This window comes from Macrobrachium nipponense, chromosome 27, assembly GCF_015104395.2.
Source record: "Macrobrachium nipponense isolate FS-2020 chromosome 27, ASM1510439v2, whole genome shotgun sequence".
Classification (NCBI taxonomy): domain Eukaryota; kingdom Metazoa; phylum Arthropoda; class Malacostraca; order Decapoda; family Palaemonidae; genus Macrobrachium; species Macrobrachium nipponense.
The window spans coordinates 73,598,174-73,609,284 of record NC_087216.1 but is presented as its reverse complement, the minus strand read 5'-3'; the positions used below and the strand labels follow the sequence as shown (position 1 = coordinate 73,609,284).

At 37.4% G+C, this 11,111-nt stretch overlaps 1 protein-coding gene across 7 annotated transcripts in view; it reads left to right on the top strand.

Moving 5' to 3' along the window:
* The window catches only part of LOC135201093 (KH domain-containing, RNA-binding, signal transduction-associated protein 2-like), a 370,373-nt gene that overhangs the window by 154,460 nt on the left and 204,802 nt on the right, over window positions 1-11,111 (top strand). The gene's annotated exons all lie outside the window — the stretch shown is intronic.

The following is an 11,111-nucleotide window of genomic DNA, read 5'->3' as shown; positions in this document are numbered from 1 at the left end:
GCTTAGGATAGGATATTTATGATTTATTTATTAGAATGGAAACGTAAACGAATAAATAACGTGCATGTTAAAGAGTACAGAACAATTGTTTCTGATAAAATACGGCGTATTTATTTTAATTTTCGTTGGGGAAACAACGCGTTATTTGACCTTAGATTTTAGCATGCGCCCCGAGAAAGCTGGAGGTGGGACCACCCACTGTTTTTATTTTAGCGATAAGCTTTTTATACATATATTTTTTTGTGGATAGGTGACGGGGTCCTGTAGAACACGAGACATCACTTCAAATCACTTTTAATTTTTCAATTACGTTCAACCCAGTATACAATTAATAAATTGCCGTTAAATTACCCTGTGTCATATATATTTACCCTGTGTCATATATATATTACCACTAGAATACCGTGCACCATAAATAAATTTGACTCAATCCAATTCGGTTAGGCTAATGACAATATTTACCGACTTTAGTGGAATAATTATATGCAATAATGCAGACATTATCCCGCCCTAACTAGAACTACTGAATATATAGCAGGTTCTAAACTTAACATTCTTATAAGGTATTGATAAATTGATTACGTGTTTTAATACCAGCTACATCTTTGTCCGGCCTGAGGCCAATTTTACAAAAATGAAAAAAAAAAATACAAATTAACGAAAATAATTATGCCCCAAAACGCAGAAATAAATCCACAGTTATGTACGGGTACAATAAATATATCTCACGATAAATCTAAACAGAGTGCTATCTGTTTAGATATATAAAGTGAAACAGAAAACACAACTATTTATATGAATGCAGGATTTACAAAAGACGGACTCAAGGATTCAGGGAATATTATGTCATTACCGTATCATAGGGAATATAGCTCTTTTTCAAAACTTAAAAGTAGGGAATATTGCTCTTTTTCAAATTAATGATAAGGAATATTGTTCCTTGCTCTTTTTCAAAACTTAAAAATAGGGAATACTGCTCTTTTTCAAATTAATAATAAGGAATATTGTTCCTGGCTCATTTTCAAAACTTAATAGTAGGGAATAGAGCTCTTATTCAAAACTTAATAATAGGGAATATTGCTCCTTTTTGAAATCAATTATAGGGAATATTGTTCCTTGCTCGTTTTCAAAATTTAATAATAGAGAATATTGCTCTTTTTCAAAACTTAATAATAGGGAATATTGCTCTTTTTCAAATTAATAATAAGTAATATTGTTCCTTGCTCTTTTTCAAAACTTAATAATAGGGAATACAGCTCTTATTCAAAACTTAATAATGGGGAATATTGCTCTTTTTCATATTAATAATAAGGAATACTTTTCCTTGCTCTTTTTCAAAACTTAATAATAGGGAATATAGCTCTTATTCAAAACTTAAAAATAGGGAATATTGCTCCTTTTTGTAATCAATAATAGGGAATATTGTTCCTTGCTCTTTTTCAAAATTTAATAATATAGAATATAGCTCTTTTTCAAAACTTAAAAATAGGGAATATTGCTCTTTTTCAAATTAATAATAAGGAATATTGTTCCTTGCTCTTTTTCAAATAATAATAGGGAATATAGCTCTTTTTTCAAAACTTAAAAATAGGGGATGTTGCTCCTTTTCAAGAATTGACAATAGGGAGCTATTGCAATTTTCCAAAACTTAATAGGGAGTTACTGCAAATTTCCAATACTTAAGAAGAGGGAGTTATTGCAATTTTCCAAAACTTAATGACAGGGAGTGACTGCAATTTTTCAAATCTTAACAATATGGAGCTATTGCAATTTCCCAAAAATTAACAATTGGGAATTATTGCAATTTTTCCAAACTTAACAATAGAGAGTTATTGTAATTTTTTAAAACTTAACAATAGAGAGTTATTGTAATTTTTCAAAACTTAAGTATCATCAATTACAAATTGATATAAATAGTTGCTCTAATATCTCATAGAAAGCTGTACATTCAAAACTGAACACAGGATTTAGAGCAAAGGACAAGTGCTGAGACTTATGAGGTCACTCAGCGCTGAAACGGATACTCACAGTAAAAAAAGGTCTGAAAGGGGCAACGAGAGGAAAAATCTTTCGCAGAAAGAGAATATGAACGGAGGCACAGCAAACTGTATACGTTTAAACTTAAAAAGTTTATTTTTTACGGAATTTGTTTGCTATCTTCTGTGTTTCCCGAAATCGGTGGGTTTTTCTGTTTAGGATTTAAGGATTCTTAAGCCAAAATATAAAACAGAGGAAAAAAAATTAGATTCTTCAGCCAAAATATAATAAAAAGGAAAAAAATAGGATTCTTCAGCCAAAATATAATCAAAAGAAAAGAATTTCAGGATTCTTCAGCAAAAATATAATAAAAAAAAATATTTAGGAACCGCCTCTCTCTAAGCAAACGCTAAATGAAACGACTAAAGGAGCCATCACGTACAACTGAGTAGCTGGAGTCTTCGGTCAAAATAAATGAATAAATAATCTGAATCAATTTGTTTGCGACGTTGAATCCGTCGTAGTACTCTTTCCTAACTGAACCATACACAAGCTCTCTCTGGATAGTGTTCAGCGACGCCTTCCCAAACAAAACGCTGAATGAAATTGCCAAATGTCGCCCCCCCCCCCCCCCCCCCCCCCCCCCCCCCCCCACCCCCCCCCCCCCCCCCCCATCACGTACCTCTGAATAATTGAGGTTCCGGAGGGGGGCGGCAAGACAATCTTGGGAGACCCGTGTTCCTGTCACCGACGCAATACGAAGAGAGAGAGAAATTGAGACGAATTCGAGACGCGCTATTGCCCCCGAAACCGCACGAATTTCACACTATTGCTTCTTCTCTAACAACTCCCCATTACACCTCCCCCCCCCCCCCCCCCCCCCCCCCCCCACCACCTCAACCAACCTCACCCCCCCGGCCGGTGATGTTTTCGCTGATGAATTCGAGATGTTTGTTTGTATGGTGTTTTTACGTTGCATGGAACCAGTGGTTGTTCAGCAACCGGGACCAAACCAAATAACCGGAACCAACAAATGGGCTTGACGTGACTTCCGAACCACGTCGAGAGTGAACGTCTATCACCAGAAATACACATCTCTGACCCCTCAATGGAATGCCCGAGAATCGAACTCGCGGCCACCGAGGTGGCAGGCCAACAACATACCGATCACGCCACAGGCGCTGAATTTGAGATGCGTACGACTGATTACTCAACAGGGAACCAGCTATTGTTTCGTATATAGGTCTAATAATATTTTATTGTTGATTATAAACTGATTATTTTTTAACTTTCTCTCGGCAGCTTTTGGATGTTTCACATCGAGACGGAGCCTGAACATTACACAGAGCTGCCAGTTCCGTCGGCCGCCAAGAGGGAAAGAGACCGCCAGAAAGAGGAGAGAGAGAGAGAGAGACCCGAGAGAGAGAGAGAGAGAGAGGAAAGTACACGACTTTGACCTATATCTCTCCAGCCTCCAAAACCCTGTCTGTACATTATGTTCGTGTGATCACCTGGGTGCCAAGACTCGGGCACAGTGGGTGGCGGGTGCCCCCACGAGGTGTGTGGGGAGGGAGGATGAGATTTGTGGTTGTAAGGAAGGAGGGAGAGGGGGAGGGGGAGGGGCGTGGATTAGTAGCGATTGAGCGATTTACTAGGCGCTACGAAGACTAAAACAAAGTGGATGAACGGACAGAGAGAGAGAGAGTGACTATAAGTGACGGATTTGGGGGTATAGGAAGGGGGAGGAGACCAAAGGGAGGGGAGGAGAGGGTAGATAAGGAAACAGGAAAGAGCGTGGAGAAGATGACGGGAGAAAAAACAGTAGCCAAGAGAGGGGAAATTGATGGTGGGGGGGGGGGGGGGGGGGGGGGTGTATCTCTTCATCTCCACAGGTACTTCTTTTGGCTACGAACCGATGAAATGAAGATGACTCAATAAACGTACGTACTTACACACACACACACACACACACACCTACACAGTATGCGCGATCTCAGTGAAGCTGTTTGGCATTTTTACAAAGCGAATGTGCGTCACTCGGAGGTACTGTGTGTGTGTGTGTGTGTGTGTGTACTTTTTGTAGCTTGAACTTAATTTATTTAATGTAATCATTCGCAATTATTAATCCAGAATAATTCTTTAGTATCGAATTCAATAATGTCTGGCCTATATTCCTAAAGCACAATGAACTCAATATCATATACATGCGAAATATGTATTTAGTATGTATCTCTCTCTCTCTCTCTCTCTCTCTCTATCTCTCTCTCTCTCTATACATATATAGATATCATATATTATTAGGAGAGAAAGACTACACAATATATATGTATACAAGCATGTATGCATGTGTGTATGTATATAATTGTGTATTTCATATTATATAAATACATATGCATAACACACACACACACACACACTATATAAATATATATATTATATATATATATAATATATATATATATATATACATATAACCCTATATATATATATAATATCCCACACACACACACACACACACAACATACAGACACAGTACCACCGGAAGAATACCAAATCGGAATAAATGGCATCGATGAGCCAATGCCCCTCATACCAAAAGAACGCAGGATCACTTGGGCACATGTTGACGGATCGAAGGTATAGGAATGCCCAAATTACAAGACCCCCTTCTGTAACGCCGTCTCTCTCGATCGCCAAGTGATCTGGCTGTCAGCTTCACCACGTACTTCAAGGGACATCAAAAGAGTTCGTGAAATATGAGAGAGAGAGAGAGAGAGAGAGAGAGAGAGAGAGAGAGAGAGAGAGATAAGCAACTCGCTTTCTCTCTCTGATCACATTTTCCGTTTCTGCTATTATTCTTAGATTAAAAATAGCCTACTCCCGGGCTGGAAATATGTCACAACTGAAAGAGCAGAGAGAGAGACCGAGAGACGATGAGAGAGAGAGAGAGAGAGAGAGAGAGATTTTACGCAAGGATTCAGCTAACGGGAAACAAAATGAGAAAGAAATTTTACGTAAGTATTCGGAGATAACAGAAAAAAACAGAGAGAGAGAGAGAGAGAGAGAGAGAGAGAGAGAGAGAGAGAGAGAGAGAGAGAGAGAGATCTTTGATCGGATAAAACTGCGAATTTGCCTCGTGCCCAAAGGATGACAATCTTTAAAGGGTTATATGTTTCCGCTTCGATGCCCTGATCTTGGATGAGAGAGAGAGAGAGAGAGAGAGAGAGAGAGAGAGAGAGAGAGAGAGAGAGGGTTATAAATTAATCTACCTACCTATTCATCTATATCTACCTTGCTCTTACTCTCCATCCTTTCTAAAGAAAAGATTTTCAATCTTTTAGCGACGTACCTACTACTCTAGAGAGAGAGAGAGATAGGTTTATAAATTCATATCTACCTTGCTATCTCTCTCACCCTTTCTATAGAAAAGATTGAAATGTTTTCGCGACGTACCTACTACTCTAAAGAGAGAGAGAGAGAGAGAGAGAGAGAGAGAGATATTTCAGACCAAACAACCCATATTCAGGCATACCACGTAATGGCCAATATAATTAGCATGGAAATTTTCCGGGTGAGTTAGTATGGGGACCCGAGTAGGGTTAGGATGGTATTTGAGACGGCGGGGTTCCTTAAGACTACATGCTGATACCTCTTCATCTTCAAAGCTAAGGGCACGGGGAGGGTGGGGGGTGGGGGGGGGGGTTATATTGCGAAATGGGGGTCGGGGAAGAAGTTCCCAGAGGATTTTGATTGGCTCACACTGACAGTGTCCTATAGCATATAATATATTCTCTTGAATTCGGAACTGAAAAGTAATCAATATAAATCATTACTCAAGTTCTGTATCTTAAAAAAAAAAATAAAAAAAAATAATGGAAGGCATTACTTCCCAATACCAATTCAGAAGAGCTAATCAACTTGGTTCAATGAAATATTAATTAAATTGAATTTTCATTCTTAATACGATGATAAATACATTTTTTTTTTTTTTTTTTTTTTTTTTTTTTTTTTTGTGCTGGGGAAACCACTGACGCATCTCCGATAACTCCCAAACTTCATTCTTGTCAAAATGCAAAAGTTTATGGAATGTCTTTTTTTCGAACACTTAAGGTGTTCAGTTTTTATTAGAAAATATATAAAAGAGTGATTTTTTCGGTACGAGTGAACTAACTTCGTTTATCCTAATTATAGTTAAGGTCTGGGTAATACATCTGCAATTAAGTTTTGACATTAATTGCTTCAAATTGAAATTTCGACAAAAATGAATTTAAAACTGTTTTTTATATATGAACAACAATTTTCGTAAAAGATATGCCTAGCAAAGGGGTGCTGTTCTTAATACAATATATATGTTATTTATTATTAATATATATATATATATATATATATATATATATATATATATATTATAATATATATAATATACAAACTCACTATACACGTTGATAATTGTCTGGATATAGTTGTCACAGAGAGAGAGAGAGACGAGAGATTGAGACGATCGAGGGAGATGAGAGAGACGAGAGAGAGAGAGGCACCTGCGAATATCGTCACTTCGGGACGGGGGTGACGCCCCTTGCCTACGCTCCCTTGCCAAGATAAATAAACAGCGGACATACAGACAGGCCCACAGGTATATATATATAGGAATTACAGTTACCATATGTACAGGTACACAGGTAACATATACAGGTATGCATGTATAACCAGCCAACCGTAGATCATAGCGTGAGTTCGCAAGTAATGACAGGTACAGATGTACTACAACAGATGCACACAATGACAAAGGTCTCACGCCCAAACAGGTATTTACGGGTAATCTGATGTAACCAGTAAACCTCTGTCCCGCAGGTGAGTTGCAGGTGTACAGGGGAGTTACCTACATATACAAAAGGTGATAAAAAGTGCTCGTGTCTTTTCAAATGCAAATGGTAATAAGGTGGTTAGTTCATTGGTCTGATTTCTTCCAAGCCTGCATTATATAAGACGGGATACCAGGGGAGCTTAACCCTGAGGTATGAAACGGTAGGGTAGTCAGGGAACACGGAAGAGGGGAGAGAATTCCAATGCTATAATACTAATATCTACAGCGTAATAAAAATGGCAAAGTTCACGATGCACTAGTCCATTCATACCACCAAAACAGGACGTACGCGCGTGCACACACACACACACACACACACACACACACACTCATATATATATATATATATATCTTTCATTTCCGATAAGACTCATGGATGATTTTTACGGGTGCCGTGTAGGTGTCCACGGCCGCTCTCTCTCTCTCTCTCTCTCTCTCTCTCTCTCTCTCTCTCTCTCTCAGGTAGGACAGGGGGACATAATTTAGAAAAGGTTTGTATGTATGTATGCATATATGTACGTGTATATATATATATATATATATATATATATATATATATATATATATATATATATATATATATATATACGTATATATACTGTATCATTGTGGTTATGAAATCGCAATTTATACCTCCACCTTAGCTTTCAGTCTCTATCACGTTTTTGATTGCATCATCTTTCCTTTTCAAAAAAACTTGAATGAAGAAGCATCGTGAATCATATACTTTTCTTATTTGTAAAAATTATTACATATAAAACTAAACATAAGAAGACCAATATCATATCTCCAGTGGTCATTCTGCCCCATTTATGATAATTTCTTTACCCCTTAACCAACAATGATCCCTAATTAAGTGAATATCAATAATTCTTTTTTATTTTTCTAAACTGGGTTAAAAACAATAAAAAAATTCTTATTAGGTAAAAACTGAAATTTTTTAAAAAAGTTTTCCAAACGATCTTCACGGTACTGTGGTAGAATGCGATATATAAAAAAAATCTCTCTCTCTCGTCTATTCTCTCTTTCTCTCTCTCTCTTTCTCGCTCTCTTGAGCCCACTCTCAATCTCTCTTTTTCCTTTTTAACTTTTGAGGTAGACCTTTCTATTTTGGGTTTTCTAATACAATCCATCAGAGGGAAAGATGGTACAATGCGCAGAGATTCAATCTCTCTCTCTCTCTCTCTCTTTTTTCCTTTTACTTTCTTTTGCCGGAGACCTTTAACTATTTTTCTTAATACAATCCATCAGAGGAAAGATGGTACAAATGCCCGATATATTTCTCTCTCTCTCTCTCTCTCTCTCTCTCTCTCTCTCTCTCTCCTTTTTCCTTTTTACTTTTGGTAGACCTTTCTATTTTTCTAATACAATCCATCAGAGGAAAGATGGTACAATGCGATATATCTCTCTCTCTCTCTCTCTCTCTCTCTCTCTCTCTCTTTCTTCTTTTTTATGTAGACCTTCATATCGTTTCAAAAGAAAGCTAGACAAAATCATTAGGCAACTATGAATGCACAGTAAAACCTGCTCCTAGAGAAAGGTGAGCACACGATGTCTCCTCTTGGGATGGACTAACAAGTCTTCGAGACATCCTAACCCTTGTGACTCCTTTTTTAAATCTAATTTTTCTTGGAAATACCTCTGGCTACATCTACGAGATAATGGCATCGTTATATTTTCTATCCTAATAATCATCTTCAAATTCGATAAAGAGGATTTTATTTTCCTTCGTGAGACCAATTCCTTCTCTGAATTTTAGATAAAATGAAGTTCATTAATGAAGAGAACCCGAGACACCAAAGGATAATAATCCTTATTTTATTTTTCCTTCAACCTTTACCTTTTAATAATTTCTAATATTTTCTCCTATTCCTTCATTTGCTTTCTTTCACGCTTTTGTTCCATTTTACCATTCCCCTCGTCCTATTCTATCTATCAATTTCCTACTGTTTTGATTATCAGTTTCCTAACATCTTATTCGAAACCATTTTTATCTCATATTTTTCTTTTTACGTATGCGTTACTTCAATTAGTTCTTCAACTTGTCCATGTCCTCTTTTATCGCACTTTTTTTCCCATGTCACGTCATTCCATCATATTTTTTATTTTTTTTATTTTTTTGTATTTATTATTTTTTTTCTTTTATGGCAGAATCTATATTGCCGTATGCGGGTTCCTGTACGTGACGTCATTCCAATCACTTGATTGACGCAAACATCACTCATTCATTCCTCAGCAAAAACAATGTCACGTCCATCATAATTTATGGTGTCTCTCTCTCTCTCTCTCTCTCTCTCTCTCTCTCTCTTTGGATTTACACGTTTCCGTCAGTGGCCATTGAATAACAGAACGAGCCACCAATGCTTCCGAGAGAGAGAGAGAGAGAGAGAGAGAGAGAGAGAGAGAGAGATATGCTTCCAAGAGAGACAGAAACAGAGGCTTCCAAGAGAGAGAGAAATAGAGAGAGAGATGCTTCCGATAAGAGAGAGAGAGAGAGAGAGAGAGAGAAGAATTTACTTTAGGTAAATGGCTTCCATACAATAACCTAGGGATGGACCTCAAATGAAGATAGATGGGATATAAAACCCCCCTCAAACCCCCAACCCCCTAGGTCGGGCCCGGGTTAACTTATGGTCACGAAAGCCTCGCTGTGAGGGTGTTGGGAGCCTTCATCATAGCGTGGAGAACTGCTAAGGTTTTTTGGGGTGGATGGGCCGAGATACAGCTTACTTTATATACACACGTAGTTACGTAGATGCGACGCACACACACACACACACACATTATATATATATATATATATATATATATATATATATGATATATATATATATATTATATATATATATATATATATATATATATGTGTGTTCGACTATCCTATGAATTCTTTTTATATTTTCATAATAATAATATTTTTCACCAGTTATCAAGCTCTTAGCATTTTACCCGCTTACAAATATGTCTAGTCTGATGAGAGAGGATGATGAGAGAGAGGATGAGGAGATGAGAGAGAGAAGACGAGACAAGAGGACGAGAGAGAGAGAGAGAGAGAGAGAGAGATTTGATAACGCGTTCATCACAGGTAATGAGATCAAAGAGCTCGGAGATGCCAAGAGGCGCATTAAGCCTAAATACGGCCTTTGAACTTTTGGATGTTTGATCCCCCAAGACGACATTGGAGAGAGAGAGAGAGAGAGAGAGAGAGAGAGAGAGAGAGAGAGAGAGAGAGAGAGAGAGACGAGAGAGAGAGGGAGGTCTACTAGATATAATTAATACGTCGAAAAGCCTTATAGTTGTAGTTGAAATAAATGGCGGATCATTGTATTTACTAGTTAGTTCGATCATGAAGTGAGAATGGATTAGAATATGTTATTGAGTTGTGTTTTATTTATATATATATATATATATATATATATATATATATACTAATATACTATATATGTGTGTGTGTGTGTGTGTGTGTGTATGTGTGTGTGTGTGTGTGTGTGGGTGTATATACATAATGTGTGTATATAGTGAATGTATGTATGATATATATATATATATATATATATAATATATATATATATATATATATTCATAAATTATTAATCTGTTTTATGTCCCCAACAGTCGCATTTGCAGGCGGTACACTTCGAGATTCTCTCTCTCTTCTCTCTCTCTCTCTCTCTCTCTCTCTCTCTCTCAGAGCATCACTTAATGACAATTAGAATTGGTGAACAAAACTAAATCTTGAGTGGCTGGCCGAGAATCGTATGCCAATCGCCAGGGTCGACTGAGAGAGAGAGAGAGAGAGAGAGAGAGAGAGAGAGAGAGAGAGAGAGAGAGAGAGAGAGAGAGGAGAGTAGTGTTAAATGTCCAAATTAAATTTTTCCTTAATTTTACAAGAATACTAAATGACAAAAGAGAATCCCGGATATTTTACGAGAGAGAGAGAGAGAGAGAGAGAGAGAGAGAGAGAGAGAGAGAGAGAGGAAGTATTTTGTTTTTGAAGTGTGTTGGCCAAGGTTCAATTCTAACAGGTTCCATTTCACGTAATCTCTTTGACGTCGAATTAAGCGAAGTTGTGTTTACTCTCTCTCTCTCTCTCTCTCTCTCTCTCTCTCTCTCATCTCTAACACACACATGCACGCAGCTCAGTGAAACATAGGATTGTATTTTTTCTGTAACTCGAAGTAATTATGCTGAGAGAGAGAGAGAGAGAGAGAGAGAGAGAGAGAGAGAGAGAGATCTTTCTTGATTGGCGCTAACAAGACTTAATTGCCTA